Consider the following 20,863-nt stretch of genomic DNA (forward strand, 5'->3'; position numbering starts at 1 on the left):
GGTGATCCACTCCAGTGCCTTCTTCTGGATTCCGACGTTGCTGAGGCGCTGCACTAGGGTGCGGTGGCAGACAGTGTCGAAGGCCGCGGAGAGGTCCAGGAGGATGAGGGCCGCTGTTTCTCCGTTGTCGAGCAGGGCTCGGATGTCGTCTGTGGCTGCGATCAGGGCGGTCTCGGTGCTGTGGTTGGCCCGGAAGCCAGACTGCGAGAGGTCGAGGGATCCGTTTGTCTCGAGGAAGGCGGCCAGTTGCTTGTTGACGGTCTTCTCGATGACTTTGGCCGGAAACGGGAGCAGCGAGATGGGGCGGTAGTTCTTGAGGTCGGTGGGGTCTGCTGATGGTTTCTTGAGTAGAGCGCTGAGTTCGGCGTGCTTCCAGCTCTCCGGGAAGGTGGCGATGTCGAAGGAGGTGTTGATGATGTCCCGCAGGTGGGGTGCGATGACAGCGTCGGCCTTGTTGAAGACGTGGTGAGGGCAGGGGTCTGTCGGAGATCCGGAGTGGATGGAGTTCATCGTGCGGATGGTGTCTTCGGTGCTGATCGGGGTCCAGGCGCAGAGGGTGGTGGTGGGGGGCGGTGGTTCGGTCGTGGCGTGCGTTGGTTGAGTGCTGAAGCTGTTGTGTATGTCCGCGATCTTGTTGTGGAAGTAGGAGGCGAGGGAGTTGCAGAGGTCTTGCGAAGGGGTGATGTCGTTGTTTCCAGCGTTGGGGTTGGAGAGCTCTTTCACGATGTTGAAGAGTTCCTTGCTGTTGTGTGCGTTGTTGTCCAGTCGTTCCTTGAATGCGGTTTTCTTGGTGGCGCGGATCAGCTGGTGGTGTTTTCGGGTGGCGAGCTTGAGGGCAGTCATGTTGTCTGGTGTTGGGTCTGTGCGCCAGGTTTTCTCGAGGGCTCTGCAGTTCTTCTTGGAGCTCTTGAGTTCGTCGTTAAACCATGGGGCTTTCTTGCTGCCGGGTCTGCTCGGCGGGGTCTTCAGCGGGGCGAGTTCGTCTGCGCAGTCGCTGATCCATTTCGTGAGGTTGGTGGCTGCTTGACTGGGGTTCGTTGTGCTGGTGGGAGGGTTCTTGCTCAAGGACGTAGTGAGCTGGTCTGCCGTGATCTTGTTCCAGCTTCTGCGGGGAGCCTGTTGCTGGTGATGGTGGAGCGTGGTCCTTCTGAAGCTGAAGTGGACGCAGCTGTGGTCCGTCCATTGGAGTCCCGTGGCGTGGCTGAAGGTGATGTCCTTGCTGGAAGAGAAGATCGGGTCGAGTGTGTGTCCGGCGTAGTGGGTGGGGGTGGTCACCAGCTGCTTGAGTCCCAGGTTTGCGAGGTTTTCCAGCAGGGTGGTGGTGTTGCGGTCGTCGTTGTTCTCCAGGTGGAAGTTGAGGTCCCCGAGGAGGATGTAGTCGGCTGAGGGGAGGGCGAGCGGGCTGATGAAGTCGGCGATGTCCTCGCTGAATTGTGTTCGTGGTCCCGGGGGTCTGTAGATGAGGGTGCCTCTGAGGGTGGTCTTGGGGTTGACGTGGATCTGGAAGTGCAGGTGTTCGGCGGGTGCGATGGTGTCGTCGGTGTTGGTCGTGATGCGGATGGTGTTCCTGTGGATGATGGCGATGCCTCCTCCTGTCTGGTTGACGCGGTCTCTCCGGATGATCTTGTAGCCGTCCGGGATGGCGATGGCGATGTCGGGCGCTGAGGAGGCCTTCATCCAGGTTTCCGTGAGGAAGGCGACGTCTGGGTCTGTGGTGTCGAGCAGGTTCCAGAGCTCGACGGCGTGTCTGTGGACGGAGCGGGTGTTGAGCAGGATGCACTTCAGGTGGTTGCTGCTGGTGTTCTGCTTGGTGGGCGCTGGTGCAGTGCAGGTCAGGATGCAGGAGAACTTGCAGGACTGGCAGATGAAGGGTCCGTGGGTGCGTCTCGGGGTGGCTCGGTAGCATCCAGGGGTTCGGCCGGCGTTGAGTGCGTTGAGGGTGGCGGCGTCGTACGTCCGGCGGGTGGGCTGGGGTCTGCGAGGGCCAGGGGTCCTGGCGCTGGGCGCGGTCCAGGCGCGGACGGGCGTAGACGGGCTTACCTTTGGCGCACCTTCGGCGCTCAATCGGTGCTCCCGCTGCGCTCGTCCGCTGCGCGGTCGCTCTGGGGGCGTCATAAGTAGGAGCCGGGTGGGCGGGTCAGCTGGGTGGCGGGAGCGGGGCGGCCAATGGGCTGGTGGTGGGCGGGGCCGCAGGGGGGCAGCGGCGGGAACCTCTGGGCGTCCGGCGGCGGGTCTGTCCCTGGTCAAGCGGCAAGCGTGGGAGGCAGGGGGAGATCCGGGCGGCCCAGCGGCGGCTGGGTCGTGCTAGCAGCAAGCAGTAGTCAGGCAGCGGCAGGCGTGGGAGGCAAGGGGGTGACCCGGCCTGGTAAAAAGCGCCTGAAAGGCCTCAAACTGCCTCTTTACTACCCCCTTCATCGCGCAATAACGACAATCCACTCCTTGTTATTCATAGCAGAAAAGGTCACTTTATTAGGACAGGCAAACAGAATAATCCTTGTTCAAGCAAAATTATTTGTCACGAGAGAGAAATAAGCATTAGCAAAACTTCAAACGTTTTTTCTCATAAATATATAAATAAAAACATTCCCAACAATACTTATCACTAAAAACCCCAAATACTGTACAATCCCAACATTTCATTTTCTTCCTCTTTAACTTTTTCCTACCCATCTTTTCCGTCTACCCTCCCCCACCCCAGAGGGAAAGGATGAGCCCGCTCCAGACCATCCTGACCCCCAAACAGCGCCTAAAAGAAAGAAAATATAATGAAAGGAAAAAACTGTTACCCGTCCTAAACATGACGATAAAATGTGTTTTTTTTAACAAAGAAAAGCAGCAAAATAAAGTTCAAACAAAGCAGGCCGACAAATCCTCTCAAGTGAGGCGCTCCCGTCCGGCAAAAATGACTACGCAGCCCCTGAGCCTAAGCCCCGCCCACTACCCTGCTCCCCACCTAACGCGTTCGATGGATTGTCCATCGCGCGAATAATCCCAGGGGGACACCGGCTCGCTCCAGCTCCCCCTGGGTCCCACTGGAACATGCGGAGTGCTGGTTACCTCTCTGGGAATGGATTAAAAATTGAATTAAAATTCGATTGAGAGCTTCCACTATCTCTTTTTCTATAACGTTTGAGGGGTAGCATCTGTGTGAGTGTCCTCCAGCCCTATGTGCTGTGTCACCGAGAGCCCACGCAGTGGACTTGTGCCATGTAAATCTGGTGAAGTTGGCACTGGGATTGGGGCTGGAAGTTAAATTCTAGTGAGGTTTGGCCTGTTTTGAAATTATAATCTCTGGGGTCAGGCATGGAGTAGGTGACTGTAGAGGTGACAATAGAAAAGTATATTGCTCCTGGCCCGTATCCATGACACTACCCTCTAAAGGGCCAAACCCAGGACAAGGGATACGGGGTGGTTGTGATCATCATCCTCCTCATTCAGCGGCAAAAAATAATCTGAAATTCTAGATAACTTTGGTTTCTCGTGGCCTTTTATTGACTTCCCTGGCTCTGTGTAGGTCGTGGGACAAGAGAGTTCTTCACCCATCTTACCCCAGGCATTCTCACTCAATTCTTCACTCACTGCCGCAAACTGACCTCATCCGGAGATTTAGCTGGCATTTTTCGCTTGATGTTATTTGATCGCGGCGTCTCAAGAGCGGGAGCCCTCTGCTTTTTAGGGCGAGGCCTCCGCCACTGCCGCAGGCAGTGGGAGGAGTCCGATTCCCTCTTGTAAGGGCTCTCAGAAAAGCACTTGTAAAATGCCACACATTCCATTCTTTTTTTTGCCATCTGGATGGCAATTGGGCCTCGCATGCCTGTCTTTTTAGAAGACAGCACGCAATAGGCCATTTGATGTAGAGTTGGTTCACTTCCTGCATTTTCTGTGCGGGCACGAGCAGCAGAAGGCCATATATCTTGAATTATCTCGTCGTCAAGGCCGAGATAATTGAAAACATATGCCTGCAGTGGCGCGTCGCGCGAGGCCGAGGCTTTTTCTTTTTATGATGTGCGTTCACAGGCAGCTTCGGGGAGGTGCGATTGAAGTGCTATCCAGAGGCATATTGCTGTGTTTACAGGGCCAGCCTGGTTTTATTTGGTAGGCACAGGGAGATTAAGTGATTTGGCCAGAATCACAGGAAGTTGATTCGGCCCGAGGCTTGAACCATAGTTTCCCAGCTCCAAAGTCGACAGTCTAGCCGTGAGACCAAATCCTCTCGAAACGGGGAATCTGAAAAGCAGCCAGAGATTCTATTTAACAGACAGCTCCCTAAACCTCTTGGTTGAGATGCCCCCAGGTGAGGCGAACTTCGTTAGACTTAAATTCTGTTCGCATAGAATTATCTATCGTTCAGCAATCACGGAAAGCCTCTTTGTTTTCTAGCCTCTCCGCCGGAAACCTATGAAAAACACGCTTTAGAAACAGCCGAGCGCCCTTAGCGCTGACTGGATTTATATACTTCTGTAAACATAACTAGTCCTACATATAAACGCGGCGGAACCATTTTCCTATTATGGTTTGTGAGTCGTGGAAGATTAGGAGTCTCTTTTGACATGATGCCCATTAGCAAACCGTGGGCCTCTCACTCATTTCTTAATGAAATACGTTTGAATTATATGAATGGGATTTCTGGCTAATGCAATTCACTTATGTCGATTTTCATGAATGGCACTGACGCGAGACATACATGCATGTGTTTTCTAACACCTCCCTTATTTTATCTTTTTGTACAAAGAAGGGGCATATTTACAAGCAATTGCGCCACTTTTCCGTCATTTTTAACATGGGAAAAGTGACGCAAGGGGCTTGTAAATATGCGCCGAAATGTGAATTTTTTTTAACGCAGACAGGTCCGAGATATTGTGCCTGCCAGTCAGACGTGGCATTCCCTTGCAGGGTCCTGCACGTGCCTGTGTCTGTGGTAGTAACAGCTGGCGTGAGAGTGCCGTTTTTACACAGTCTAAGATTATCCCGTCAGCGTCTAAAAGGCAATAATTAACTAGGCCATTTAAAGCACTCCTTAGGCACGTTTACCGATGATTGTCGGCTCATCAGCAGGCGCACATGTTTACCTGAAAAAATGTTCGGAGTCAGACCTAATTGAATTGATAAGCCGGCTTCCCTTTGCCACAGCCCAGCTGAAACAACAAAACCAGTCAGACAGCTTCTTCACAACTATGTGCCAGATTACTGTGAGGAAACTGTGATCGAGAGCTGCAGGTGTCCTGCACTGACCAGTAGCGAGGTTACTTTTTAATGTGTGTAATATTGTTTATAAAACGTGGTCATAAAAAACGTACAAATATTTTAATTGAACTGCACGGGTATTGTTAGTATTAAATGGGCGCTCGTCTTCAAAAGTACTCGGTAGCCGGCTTTCATTCTGTTTCTGAGGTTCGGAGGGGCTGTTCTGTTTATTTCTCTGTGAAGGCATACCCCATATTGTTTAAGAAGGCTTCTTGTTTGAGCTTACGTAAATGTGTTGGCTTTTTCTTTCACTTTTTGCTGTTTTCCTTACTCATGGTTGTCAAGGGTTTCCCCGTGGCGTGTGAGGCTGCATCCACTTCTGGCTTTTTAGCTAACGAAACGTTGCATCGAGGGCTTTAGGTGGGATTAAAAAACTGGGGGGTCTCTCAAAGGGGCGTGGCCAGTGGCTTTAAACACTTACGATAAAAATCTGTGTTTAGAATAGTATGCCGCCCGACTTTTATTTTGCTGTTTCTGTCATTGCATGCAGATAGGTGATACAAAAAGTCACATCATACCTACAGGAAGTCAGGACTATTGGCTTGGTCAATGGTTATTAGTTGCATAAGATAAATAGGCCGCAACTATGGCTTGTATATAATATTGAAAAAGCTTCCACTTAAAGCCCTGCAGACCCTACAGTTGCTGCTCCTGAGTTTTAGTAAGGGATGGGAAATCCAGAGAGAAAATGACTCTCTTTAAAGGATTTCCCTTCCCCCACAACGCTCACCTGGCATGACGTCATGCTGTAACTTCTCCATTAGTGAGAAATGAGCAGTGTGGGCAGCGCACATCGATGTACTTGCTGTCTCGAAACGGGTCTCTATCAGGCTGTTTTGCGCCCTGGCACTTTTTTGCGGACTGCAGTGACAGCAAACTACTGTCACTGCAGTCCGGAAAAAAAAACACAGACGCCTGTGCCAGGGCTCAAAACAGAGCCCGATAGAGACCCGTTTCGAACCCCCTTAAAAAAACTGCCGGTGCTCAGACCCCTTCAGACCCGGCCCACTTAAAGCCCTGGTTGCATCCGAGAACGTCTAGTGGGTTTGTTGTAATCGTCATTACAATTATGGCATTTATATAAAAAAAAGCGGCATATGTATGACTTTTGTGGGGCAGGGGAGCACATCAAATCACCTTGCTACGTTGCCCTGCATCACAGGGAAAGGGGAGGAGTGTGCCACAATTATCCACTACAGCCCATTCCTGTCCTTTTCAAATAGGGTGGATGAGAGGCAATATACTCATGCAAAATGAAAATAGGTATACAGATAGATACACACAAAGTCATTGATTGCAGTCTTGAATAATTTATTTCAGTGTGCTCAAATTGGGGAACAGCGTTTACAACGAAACTTTTAGAACACAGTACCTTTACGACGCAACCATTACAACGCAAGTCATTACAACGAATTGCGCTGGGGGTCGCTCTAGGATAGGGAATAGCTGTAATTTACTATCCAACACCTTCCCTACTATCCACGGGGACAGGAGTTGGAATAGTAAATTAAACTATTCACTATCCAGCGCCCCCCAACGCAAGTCGTTGTAACGACTTGCGTTGTAAAAGTTGCGTCGTAAAGGCATGCGTTGTAAAAGCATGCGTTGTAACGACATACATCCTCTCAAATTGCATCAATGTAGACAGCCAATGCGACGTTGCGATTCACTATGAACATCGTGCCAAGACAAAGGGCATCGGTGGTGCGTCCAGTGTAGGACAATTGGTAATGAAAAGGCCTACTCAGTACTCAAATTACCGTCTGTGTGTCATGAGTTGGAATATCTCAGGATGAATAATAGTTTGAAAATGGAACAGTAAATTGTCTATTAACGCAGTGTGGCGTGGTGATCCCATGTCCTGCTGGTGACCAAGTCTCTACTGGGAAGTCTTTTTCCCCTGTGCTGGTGTCCTTTTGGCAGCTTAGCGCCAATGCAGGCACCTTTGCACCATGGTACAAGGGTGCCTGCGTTGGTGCATGGCAGCCAATTGTGCGCCAATGCAGGGCAGAGCAAAGGGATCGGTCATATCACTGTAGGTATGATGCAACCCTTTTCTTCCAAAGTGAAGCAGCGCGGTGCAGCCAAATGGCTTGCGGCACCTCACTGCCTTACTTTGTTGTGAAAAAGGCCCTAAGTGTTGTACTGGGATTTACTTTCAAGTGCGAAACAATACTCGCACTGTAAAGTAGACCTAAAGTAATCAAAAGTAGTGCTATGCACTACTTTGCATCAAGGGGGGAATCCATGGTTTTGCGCCAAAAATCTACTTCTCCTAGTAGCAGAGATAATGTTGGAGAAAAGTTTTCTTTTCTGGATGCATGCCTGACACACCACACGAAGCCCCTTAAAACTCTCCTCATATATGCTATGTTTTGAACTTACTTTAAAGATAGTGATTTTCTTTGTGAATTTCTTTCCGTCCTTAGCGTTCCAGCTTCCTGAAATGGCTACTGGGGTGGCATGTTGATTTATTAGCTCACCCATGTACAATATAAATCTTTTAAATGAGATAAAGTACCGCCTGTCAGGTATTTTTATGTTTAAAGTATTTTTATTAGAAAGGTACAGTGGTAGAGGTAGACAATCATACAAAGGGTCAGTGCTCGCGTCAGAGGCATCTCCGGAATGCAGTTCAAATGTCCCGGCCTCTGGGGCCGTCCAGCACCTGACCCAACATTTTGCAATATGCAGGAAACAAAGGCCTAAAAGCCATACCCAAACCAATCGAACCCCCCATTAACCAACAAACCCTCCCCCCACAGTCCCTCCCCCCACTCCGTCCGGTGTCATGTAAAACCAAAGCCTTGGTGTAGTCTCTAGCACGCATCCACCCCTCAGCACCACCCGCTATTACTCCCCTTCAACCCACGCCAACAGTTCCTCACAACGGTGGCATAAGCCTCATGAGCCTCAGGTATCTAGGGCATGTTATTTCCTTGAATTCCGTGGACAGCAGTGCATGAAAAGGCTGCCACAACTCCTCAAAGCCATCCACCTCCCCAGCTAACGTGAGAGAGAGCTTTTCCATCCCCAGAACATGCCACAGCCTATGTAGCCACCCTGTCAAGGAAGGAACAGTGGGTGTGCGCCAGTGTATTAAAATGTTCTGAACCGCTGAACCCAACATTATCGCAATCTGCCTCCCCCGTCTGGATTTCAAAGGATACATTAACCTATTAGGGAGGCCTAGCAGGGTATAAGCAGGAAATCTGGGCAGTTCAATCCCAAAGCACACATCAATCTCATCAAGTATCTCTGACCAGTATGCCTGTATAATTGGACAGTCCCACAGGATATGTGTTAGAGTGCCTTTCTGCCCACAGTCGCGCCAGCACCTATCATCAATCAGCCGGTTCATCTCGTGTAACCTCTCCGGAGTGCGGTACCAATAAGTAGAGACCTTGGTAAATGTTTCTGTGAGGCCCACATGGTAAGCTGAATGCCGCGCTCGGTATGATATGTGTTCCCATTCCTTATGACTAAGAGTCCTCCCCAATTCCCTGTGCCACCTCTCCCTGCCGGGGATATGGAAATGTGAGGGCGGACGCTGCAGCATCTTATACAGATCGGAGATTAGTTTCGTGTCTGAGGTGCGCGTCACTAACCATTTTTCATACGGCAACAGTTCCCTGTCCGCCGATCCCCTAACCTGTGGGTGAAGGGCCCAGTGCCTAACTTGCCAATATCTCATGCGGTCCGTTTCGTCCAACTGGAAATCGTCTTTCAAGCTTTGGAAGGGGACAATCCCGTCAGTCGTGTACATGTGGTATAGTGCCTTACAACCCTTCTCCCTCCAGCGCGAAAAGCCCCCAGGTTCTGTCCCCGGTGTGAAATCGGGATTGTTCACTATAGGTGTGAAAGGGGAGGGGAAAGTGGTGAAGTCAAATACACGATTGGTGGCGTCCCACACCCTTAACGGGACCCGTGTGATGGAAGAGGCATAGAGATTCGGGGGACGGTGCGATCGGCGGAGAAATGGTATGTCTTGCAGCGGGCGCCCGGCTACCGCCTGATCCTGAAAAAGCCAATGCTTGTCGGATTCCAGCCTGCTCCACTCCACCAGGTATCTCAATTGAGACGCCTGGAAGTATTTGCGCAAGTCCGGGACCCCCAATCCTCCCGATTCCGGAGCCAGAGTAGTAAGTGCGCGGCGCATTCGGGGGGCGCGACCCTGCCACACAAATCGGGACACTTCCGTCTGCATCCGTTGAATCCACCCCTTGGGGGGCTGTAAGGGCAGAGCGCGAAACAGGTATAAAATTTGTGGTAAGACCGTCATCTTGACAGCTGCCACTCGCCCCAGCCAAGAAATGGTCCCCTTGTTCCACCTCCCCATTTCTTCCTTGACTTTCGTATACATCGCCTCGTAGTTGATGGTGATCGTTGCCTGCAGCGTGGGGGCCAGCGCGATCCCCAAGTATTGCACTTGGTCCCGCGACCAACGGAGGGGGAAGAGCCCCTGCAGCTCGCGCTTAGTCGCGGGTCGAAGGGAGACATCTAATGCAGTGGATTTCGCTACATTCATCTTGAAGCCCGCCACTCTCTCAAAAGCCTCGAGTTCGGTCATGCTAGCTGGTAATGACCGCCCTGGGTTCTCTAGCGCGAAAATCACATCGTCTGCATAAAGGCTGATCGCGTGGGAGTAACCCCCCATCCTAATGCCCGTCACATCCAGATTCCGTCGCACTCTCTGAGCGAAGGGCTCCATATAGAGCGCGAAGAGGAGAGGGGATAGAGGGCACCCTTGTCTTGTACCTCGCGCAATGTCGAAGCGCCCCGAACTGCAGCCATTCACCCGCACCACCGCGGACGGGAACTTATAACAATTAAACACCATGTTACGAAACTTCTCCCCCATCCCTAACCGTGCCATCACAGTCTCAAGGTAGGGCCAGTGTACACGGTCAAATGCTTTCTCGGCATCGACCGAAAGCAACATCCTCTCCCCCGGAATACGCGTAGCCTTTTCCAAAACGTGCACCAGTCTCTTCGTGTTGTCAACTGTCTGTCTGCCCGGCACGAAGCCAGACTGGTCCGGTTCAATCAAGCCAGGGAGGTATCGCGCAAGCCGTGCTGCTAAGATCCCCGTATAAAGTTTCAAATCTATATTCAAAAGAGAGATCGGCCTATACGAGCCGCATTGGGTCCTATCCTTTCCTGGCTTGGGTATCACCGACACAGTTGCCTGCAAGAGATCTGGCGGAATAGCCCCTGGGTCTGAGAAGGAGTTATACAGCTTAGTTAAAATAGGGGCGAGCGTCGAGCTAAACGTTTTATAGAAAAGGGCCGTGTACCCATCCGGGCCCGGGGCCTTTCCATGTTTAAGCTTGGAAATCGCCGCAACCACTTCCTCAATCCGTATCTCCCTTTCCAAATAGACAGCTTGGTCCGGGGTCAAGGACGGAAGGGGCACCGAATCCAAGTAAGCCTCCGGCTCCTCGATCCGAGTGTCATCTGCAGCGTATAGGTCAGCGTAAAACCGACGGAAGACGTCCGCCACGGCAGCGTCATCTGTGATCAGCTCCCCAGTTGTATCCCGTAGCTCCTTCACCCGACGGCACTGGTGCACTGCTCTAAGTTTAGCCGCTAGTAAACGGCCACACCGGTCCCCCCCGTGTAATAGGCGTGTTTCGTTCTCAGCGCAGCGTACTCCGCTCTATCTAAATCCAAAGAGGACAAGAGTTTTCTGGCGGCTTTGAGCTGCCTCCAAATTCTCGGAGCCCCAGTCCGGCGATGAACCTGTTCCAGTTCCCGTACCTTCTGAGTGAGCTCGTCCCGTTTTAGCGCCCTATCCTTATTGTCCGCAGCCGAAACTGCAATGAATTCTCCCCGCAGCACCGCCTTAAGGGCTCCCCACTGAGTTGAGAGTGAGGTATCCGAGTTAGAATTATGTAACTGAAAGTCCTGAACTGAGTCTGCGATCCGCTGCACCACCGTTTTTTTGTGAAGGAGTGTGTCCCGCAACCGCCAAACCCCGCGCCTCGCAGCATTCAACTGGAGCCGGAAAGTCCCCGAGACCGGCGCGTGGTCCGAAAGACTGATAACCCCTATTTCCGAGGCCGTGGCCATGTCACGGACAGGCCCTGTAACCAGCAAGTGGTCCAATCTGGCGTATGTCTTGTGTGCATGCGAGTAGTAAGAAAAATCTCTGTCCGCCGGGTGTAGGCTCCGCCAGAGATCGTGCATGTCCAAATCTACCAGCTGGGCCTTAAGCGCCGGAGACAACTCACCAGCCTGGGGACGCCGTTGCGCAGATCTGTCCGCGGAGGAATCAAAGACCATGTTAATGTCCCCTCCCAGAATGACGTTCCTGTCCGGGGAAGCGGTAATGTCATCAAGGGCGGCGCGCATGAACCTGTCTTGCTGTTCGTTCGGGCCGTAAATTGTCCCCACCGTGAACAATTGGGACCCCAATTTGAGGCGATAGGCCAGAAGTCGACCTTTCTGTTCCGCGAGTTTATGCAACACCTCCCCCCGGAAGGACTTGGAGAACAGGATAGCTACCCCGGCCGTTTTAGTCGTGTTGGAAGAGAAGAATTGCGCGGGGAAGTGTCGGGACCGTAATCTGTGACAGTCCGCAGCCAGTAGGTGGGTCTCCTGAAGCAGACAGATGTCCGCCTGAGAGCCTTCAAGCAGCGATAGAATCGCCCTTCTCTTCGTAGGATTATTCAACCCCTTAACATTAAGGGTTACCACCTTCAGCGTCGCCATGAGATGTCTGAGCCCTCCCCTTCGCGCAATGTATCGACGGCGTGGAACCGAGAGAGTGCAAGTAATGGCGCACATGAGTCAGGACAGGTATGCGTGTATGCCCCTAGAGCGCCGGACAGAGTGGCCCCAAGCCCCCAACACCCCAACTCACCCCCACCCAACACCCAAACTTCTTCAACCCCCCGCCATCCCAATGACCCCAGTCTCCCCCCCCCACCCTTCAATTCACACCCCAACTGTCCCATAACTACCCGAAAGTGTCCCAGACAGGCCCAGGCGGACCAGTCCGTGGAATGTTACCTTAGTGGACGTCCAGCCACACGTGTCCAATCCGTCGCCCCCACCCCCCACCCCGAGCCAGCAATTGAAGCGTTGCTATGGTGAACTCCCCCCGGAGCACATTTAAGCGGTCAGTGCCGCCACCACCGTGCCTCCAAGTTCTTCAGAGGCTGTCTGGATAGCATCTTCTCGCGCCGCTCTGATAGTTGGAGAACCCGGCCTTCGTGACACCCCCGTCGTCCTCCTGCGTGACACTCGCTGCCATCCCCCGTCTGCTGTGCGGCGCCTCCTCGGTGTTTGGGATCCCTCCTCCTCCGCAGTGATGCCCAGGATTTCGCAAGCATCTTGTAGGGATCGCAATTGGTGAGTCTCTCCTCGCCATGTGAAAATTATACGGAAGGGGTGACCCCAGGAGTAAGGCGTATCGTGCTGCCTGAGGAAGTCCGTTACAATCTTAAACGCCTTACGCCTCTGAAGCGTGAGCGTGGACAGATCCTGAAATAGCGCCACAGGGTGATCGCGAAAGGTGAGTGATCGTGCTTTCCGTGCCTCCACCATTATCTTCTCTTTCAGTGGGAAGTCCGGGAGGAACGCTAGAATGTCCGGCGGAGGGCCATTAGCCCGTCTAACTGGTCCCACCCTGTGCGCTCTGTCAATTCTGATGGGGAAATCATCCCCTTCGCCTAGGACTGACCGAAAGAGTTCCTGCAGGTATGTGACTATATTCGGGTTCTCCTCTGAGGACGGCACACCCCGGACCCGTATGTTGTTTCTTCGTGACCTATTCTCCAAATCCTCGTTATGCAGTTGGAGGTCCAAGTGCTGTTCTCGGAGGGTCAGCACTTCCTGCTGCAGTAAGGTAATCTCCTCATCCTGCCTGTGGGTGGAACCCTCCACTGTGGCCACCCTTTCGCCCATTCCGTCCACCTCCCGGCGGAGCTCTCTCACCTCTCCCGCCACTTCCTGTTTCAATGCCTGGAAGTCCTCCCGCAGCGTGCCAAATAGGGATTCCAAAAAGGATCTAGTGACCGGGGGTTCCGCCGCCGCGTCCGACTGTGAGGTCCCAGCTGCTCCAGGGGGAGAGGCGGCCTTATCTCCTTTGTTCTGAGGTCTGCCGAGCATCTCCGGCAACGTGCGATCGTTCCGCTTACCACCCCTCTGAGTGGTCATGGTGCAGGTCCCCCACCGATCCGCTCGCCCGTCACCCCTCTGCTCCTCACCGGTCCTCACCGCTCCAGGGGTCCGCCTCCAACCCGGGGCCGGCGTCGACCTCCTCGAAGACCGCAGCCCACCGGGGTCTAGTAATGCTCCTCAGTTCAAAACGGGACGCCAACTGCTCCTAAGGCTCTTACGGCGCTGTGTCCCCGGGGCGGGCCGCGGCACACGGGCCCCAGAGCTGTGTCGAGGGCCTCGGGATCCGTGGTCAAGGTCCGCACCCCAACAGCCCGGCTCCCGGCAGCGCACTATGTCAGCTCCTCGAGGCGGCTCCCGCTCCTCCACAAGCTGAGCCCCAGTCCTTGCTCCTGCAGGCGGGGGCTGCCACCCGGATCTCTGCTGCTTCCCGAGGTGGCAGGGGCGGGGAGAGCCGTTGCACCTACGTCCGCAATATGGCCCGGGCAGCTATGGGCCTCCCTGGCAGGGTCGCACTGAAGCAGGCCGGTGCTGGGGGGTCGTGGGGCTGCCTGCCCGCAAAGATGAAGCGACCTTCCCGCCACTACCAGCGTTCGCCTGGGGCGGAACTCCAAAGTCTGCCACTTCCGGCCCTCCGCGCTGCCCGGAGAAGGCCGCAAAGCCGGGCATTCGCGTAGCTCCCACCCCGGTTGAGCCAACGTCCCGGGGCGGGGAGTGCACTAGCCGCCAGCCAAGGGGTCCCCGCTGCTGGCAATCCGCCCGGTTCTTCGCCGAGTGCACCAACCTGATGGCGGAATCAGCAGCCCCCGTTCCGCTCACGCCTCCCGGGTGCTGGTCTTCATGCAGGTTCGGGGAGAGAAGTCCCGGCCTCAGCTCGTCGCCATCTTGGGCCGCTGGGGAAGGGCGGAAGCTCCACCGGCACCTCACAGCGCCGTGCAGGTATGATCGGGACCCCGACCACGGTCCGCCGGCACAGATCAGCCTCGCTTCTCACCGTCCAGGCAAGTCTCCGCCTCTCGGTGTCTCGTAGTCCACAGCACCGCTGGGACGAAGGCGCCTCGCCGGCTCAGGTCTGCCCCGGTCTGCCGCACGACACTCCGAACCCAGTGAGTTCTCGCTGTACCGGGGCCAGGCTGCGATGGTCAAGCAGCCACCGACTCCCCCGCTTACTCAGCAGCACAGCGCAGCTCCGGGGGGGGAGAATTTAGCTGCAGGTAGGGCTCAGGGCCTTAGTCGGGGTCGGGAGCTCCGGCAAACACGTCCGTCTACCCCGCCATCTTGGCCACGCCCCCTGTCAGGTATTTTTAAGGATATTGCAGGTCACCAACGAGTTCCGTGACCCTACTGAGGAATAACATTATAATAATGGGATAACCCAGTAACCCTCAGAACCTGGGTGGGTAATTGAACAAAAAACAATGATTCTGTCATGAATACAATTACTTTGAAACATGTACTGAATACGTGTAAGAAAAACAATATATCCAGTGCAGGATATATCAGAAGAACTGACACTGACCACAAAGGGAGAGAAAAGATATTTTTTTTAATTCAACCCTGGAGAGTGAATGCAGAGTGAGAGTAAGTGCAATTTGAGAGTTAGTGTAGAATGAGAGTAAGTGCAGAGTGAGAGTGAGTGCAGAGTGAGAGTGAGTGGAAAATGTGAGTTACTAAAGATTGACAGAAGTGAGTGCAGAATAACTGCAGAGGGAAAGTAGAATGACTGCTGAGTGACAGTGAGTGAGTTGAGTGTGAGTTACTGCAGAGCGCATGCAGAGTGAGTGCAGAGTGACAGTGAGTGCAGACTGAGTGCAGAGTGACAGTGAGTGCAGAGTGTGTGCAGAGTGACAGTGAGTGCAGAGTGACAGGGAGTGCAGAGTGACAGGGAGTGCAGAGTGAGTGCAGAGTGACAGTGAGTGCAAAGTGAGTGCAGAGACAGTGAGTGCAGAGTGAGTGCAGAGTGATAGTGAGTGCAGAGTGACAGTGAGTGCAGAGTGACAGTGAGTGCAGAGTGAGTGCGAGTGACGGTGAGTGCAGAGTGAGTGCGAGAGCGACAGTGAGTGCAGAGTGAGTGCGAGAGTGACAGTGAGTGCAGAGTAAGTGCGAGAGTGACAGTGAGTGCAGAGTAAGTGTGAGAGTGCAGAGTGACAGTGAGTGCAGAGTGAGTGCAGAGACAGTGAGTGCAGATAGACAGTGAGTGCAAAGTGAGTGCAGAGTGACAGTGAGTGCAGAGTGAGTGCAGAGTGAGTGTGACTGCAGAGTAACAGTGACTGCAGAGTGACAGTGACTGCAGTGTCATCACCACTCACCAAGCACAAACACCACCAGGCATACAACACCAGCCGTCAGTGCATGCTTTTACAAGGCGCACTCACCAGCAACCGTCAGTGAACGCTTTCACCAAACACACACACACCATCAGCCATCTGTGCACGCTTTTACCAAGCACACACACACCAGCCGTCAGTGCACCCTTCCACCAGGCACACACACCTCCAGCCGGCAGAGCACTCTTCCACCAAGCACACACACCACCAGCCATCAGTGCACGCATCAATTGTTAACGCATCCACAATTAACTATTGTAGCAATCGCAGTATGGTACACTTTACTTTTAAACATATTCATCTAAAGCACAGCATGCCACCATTGCTAAAATTACAATCCAACCCACATAATTCCACTACACACCACATGCACACACTCCATAACACATGGCGAAAAGACATTGCCATTTACAATGCCATTAGCTCAAACTCAAATAAATCCGAGCCCGATTGCATTTCTAATGCTTGTTTGTCTCGTGTCTAGCTTGTACACTGGTCCAGGCCTTTCTCGACCTTATATCAGCCAGACTCAGGCCAACAGCACAACCTGCCATTGCCTGCCACCTGCCTAACCCTAATCTGACACTTGGGTTTGCAGCACTTGGAGCACCTATGGAATCTGCGGGGTACTTACAGAGTTGTTATAGAGTTGTTCCTAGTCACAGTATCTGGTAAGTCACACACAGTTAAGGTCATTCGTCTTTGCTTTGTCTTTACTTCCTTCTCGGCCAGGTGGCGAGGAAGGGATCAGGAGCACACCAGAGACAGCAAGCTGCACCCAATCCTAGGTAGGGCCAACTCCACGGTACTCTGGGCTCAACCTATGGCCGCAGCACTATTGAGTGCAGAGTGACAGTGAGTGCAAAGTGAGTGCAGAGACAGTGAGTGCAGAGTGATAGTGAGTGCAGAGTGACAGTGAGTGCAGAGTGACAGTGAGTGCAGAGTGAGTGCGAGTGACGGTGAGTGCAGAGTGAGTGCGAGAGCGACAGTGAGTGCAGAGTGAGTGCGAGAGTGACAGTGAGTGCAGAGTAAGTGCGAGAGTGACAGTGAGTGCAGAGTAAGTGTGAGAGTGCAGAGTGACAGTGAGTGCAGAGTGAGTGCAGAGACAGTGAGTGCAGATAGACAGTGAGTGCAAAGTGAGTGCAGAGTGACAGTGAGTGCAGAGTGAGTGCAGAGTGAGTGTGACTGCAGAGTAACAGTGACTGCAGAGTGACAGTGACTGCAGTGTGTGAGTGTGCAGGGTAAACAGTGTGTGAGTGTGCAGGGTGAACAGTGTGTGTGTGTGCAGGGTGCACATTGTGTGAGTGTGCAAGATGAGTGTGCAGGATGAACAGTGTGTGACTATGCAGGGTGAACAGTGTGAGTGTGCAGGGTGAGCAGTGTGTGAATGTGTAGAGGCAGTGTGTGAGTGTGCAGGAAACAAACACTCAAACTAAGTCCACCACACACATACATAACACCACACCACACACATAAGACCACACACACACCATACACACACATACACCACACACACCACACACACACCATATACACACCACACACACATACACCACACACAGATACCACACACACACCACACACACACCACTCTCTCACCACCACACACTCATCACCACTCACCACAACACACTCACTACCACACACTCATCCCCACAGACTCACCCCCCACAGACTCACCACCACAGACTCACCACTACAAACACAACCACACACACAACAACACACCACCAGCTGTCAGTGCACGCTTTCACCAGGGCCAAACACCACCAGCCATCAATGCACTCTTTCACCAAGCACAAACACCACCAGGCATACAACACCAGCCGTCAGTGCATGCTTTTACAAGGCGCACTCACCAGCAACCGTCAGTGCACGCTTTCACCAAACACACACACACCATCAGCCATCTGTGCACGCTTTTACCAAGCACACACACACCAGCCGTCAGTGCACCCTTCCACCAGGCACACACACCTCCAGCCGGCAGAGCACTCTTCCACCAAGCACACACACCACCAGCCATCAGTGCACGCATCAATTGTTAACGCATCCACAATTAACTATTGTAGCAATCGCAGTATGGTACACTTTACTTTTAAACATATTCATCTAAAGCACAGCATGCCACCATTGCTAAAATTACAATCCAACCCACATAATTCCACTACACACCACATGCACACACTCCATAACACATGGCGAAAAGACATTGCCATTTACAATGCCATTAGCTCAAACTCAAATAAATCCGAGCCCGATTGCATTTCTAATGCTTGTTTGTCTCGTGTCTAGCTTGTACACTGGTCCAGGCCTTTCTCGACCTTATATCAGCCAGACTCAGGCCAACAGCACAACCTGCCATTGCCTGCCACCTGCCTAACCCTAATCTGACACTTGGGTTTGCAGCACTTGGAGCACCTATGGAATCTGCGGGGTACTTACAGAGTTGTTATAGAGTTGTTCCTAGTCACAGTATCTGGTAAGTCACACACAGTTAAGGTCATTCGTCTTTGCTTTGTCTTTACTTCCTTCTCGGCCAGGTGGCGAGGAAGGGATCAGGAGCACACCAGAGACAGCAAGCTGCACCCAATCCTAGGTAGGGCCAACTCCGCGGTACTCTGGGCTCAACCTATGGCCGCAGCACTATCCGCAGCTCTCCCCACACCCTCACGTGCCTCCATGCCTGCCGACAGACCGCAGCCCTGAGACATGCCTTAGTTCACGCTCAGTACCCCTCTGCTCCTCCATCCTGGTCGATCTGGACTCTTAATTGCAGCCTGCTTTACTCGTCTGGTCCCGGGGTTCAGCTATTACTTGAAGAACTGAATGAGAGAGCAGCTGTCATTGCCGTACAAATGGGTAATGGGCAGTCGGTTTCCTCAAGCTGGTGTCAGTGAACTTTTGCTCTGTCGCTACTGCTGGGGAGCTACTATGGCAGGGAGCAACGTGGTTATGGGGTGTCCCAAATCGCAGCGTGGAGGCATGGGGTTTCTGCGACTTACCCAGCCTTACTCAGCCGCAATCCCACTGCAGCCCTCTGCAAGATAGTAGGCGCTGGGTGCTAAGCGTTGCACAGGAACAAAAGTGCAGGGGCATGTTCAGACTAAGCCTGGGCAGAGTTCGCAGAGTTATGTGGAACTCCGCAAAGTGACAAAAAACTCTACCAAGCTATACGGAGTTCAGCCAGCGGCGGAGTGGGTTACCTTGCACTGTTCACACTGATTTTTGGTGCCAGGTGTTTGTCCTGTGGTTTAAAATCAGCGCAAACTGCATCTCGCACAGTGCAAGAGGTCGCTGCTTCTTTCTGGTGCTCGAGTAGAAGTTATACTCGAGCAGCAGCTTCCTCAACGCGTACAGAAGATTTCTCAACACAACCTGTAGCTGCCATCTACGTGACAAAAGTGGAGTTCACTGCCCAGGCTTAGTTCAGACTAAGGCTCCAGCTTTGCCATCCACCAAACCGCCCTCCGGACATCTCTCTTAACAGCGGCTTGTTGCTGACGCCTGCCAATACCCTCACTCTGCTAATCTGCGTGGCTCATGGAGTGATACACTATGGAAGTTATACACTTACTCGCATGGGCGTCAAATCGTCAGAATGCATGTGGTAGGTCATCATTGGAGATCCTTGCTTCATGGGCATGGACCAAGGCATCCCAAAGGCCTGCTAGGTATTCAACAGAGTCCTCGCTTTTCCTCTCTGATCAGGGATATGGATTTGGCTTGTGCCCAGTGTTGAAGGTCCCGATGCCAGGAGGACAAGGTGGGAGGGATTGTTGCTTTCCATCGCCGAGGGATGGCTCGGCGTGCCAGAAGGAGAGCAAGATCCAGAATTCTGGTGGTAAGGTTAGATCTCTCCGGCTGGAGTTAGCCCCCCAAGAGGGTTGATATCGGAGAGTGTTGGAATGGTCTGTCCATGGGCTGTGTTACAGAGGAGAGGACCCTGGAACAAAATGGATGTCCTTTAATACAGTCCCACAACATGTGGCTCAAAGTGAGCTGGCGCCTGTTGACATTGAGGGCAATTCGGGGAGGCCGAGGGGAAGTGTACCTACAATTTTTGAAGGGTTAAATATGTTCTGTGGAAGATACGTTTGTATAAATTTCAAACGCATATTGTGAGGAATCTGTGAGGGTTATTGAATTACGACTTGCCATTCCTTATCATTAAAGTCTATATGGAGCTCATCTTCCCAGGCTGACCTGAGTCTGAGTAAGGGGATTCTCGCATGAGTCTGAATCCCTTTTACAGCCCAGACACCAACCTGCCCGTGCCCCATTGTATATAATGGCTGTAATGCTGTGTGTGTGTGGGTAGTTCCTGTCGAATCGCCCGCCATGTCCAATGCAGTGCAAGCCAAATTCTGTTGTATGTAAGGAACTTCCCTGCTGGGAGCTCCCTGTGGCTGTTCAGGACTTCACAATCGAGGAGGAAGCCATCCTCGAATATGTCTCCTATGGTGCACAAGCCTGCAGGTTCCCAGCCCAACAAGACACCCCAGGAAATCTGTGCTGGTCGAGTTTGATTACCTTCCAATGGAATACATGGGTGCAGTCTTCGTATATTTAATAAAAATAGCACTAATATTTCTTTTTTTTTAAGTTTGAAAAGCTTTATTAAGTAGATCAAAACAATGTAAAACGTCAGTACAACAGCACAAAGAAATAAGAAGCAGGAGTGTAAATAATTATGGAGAATATTGTGCCAACATAACAGAAAAAAAACAAACCCAAAAGGGGAAATCACTATACAAATGAAAAAGTGCTTTTATAACTTTTCATTTTGTAGGGGGGAGAAAGAGAGAAAGGAGGAAAGAAGGGAGAAGGGGAAAGGCAGGGGAGCAGCAAAGAATAAAAAAATGGTAAAGAGTAAAGAAGTGTAATGTAATAAAAGTGCATAATAAAAATAATAACAGTAATAATAATAACAATAACAAGTGATCACGAGGCACATTTAGATAAATGGTCTGTTAAAGGAGACCAAAGTAAATCACGTTTAATCAACAAGGGGATAGAAGAAGCGCATGCACGATCTAATCTGTGATGATGGCAGAGTAAATTCCACCAAGCGTTATAGACCACATTTTTAGTATCTTTCCAGTTAGTTGTTATGATTTGAAAGGCAATAGCAATGCAAAGGTCAATGAATTTACGAGTATAAGGCG

The sequence above is a fragment of the Lissotriton helveticus genome, chromosome 11 (assembly GCF_964261635.1).
Source record: "Lissotriton helveticus chromosome 11, aLisHel1.1, whole genome shotgun sequence".
Lineage (NCBI taxonomy): Eukaryota > Metazoa > Chordata > Amphibia > Caudata > Salamandridae > Lissotriton > Lissotriton helveticus.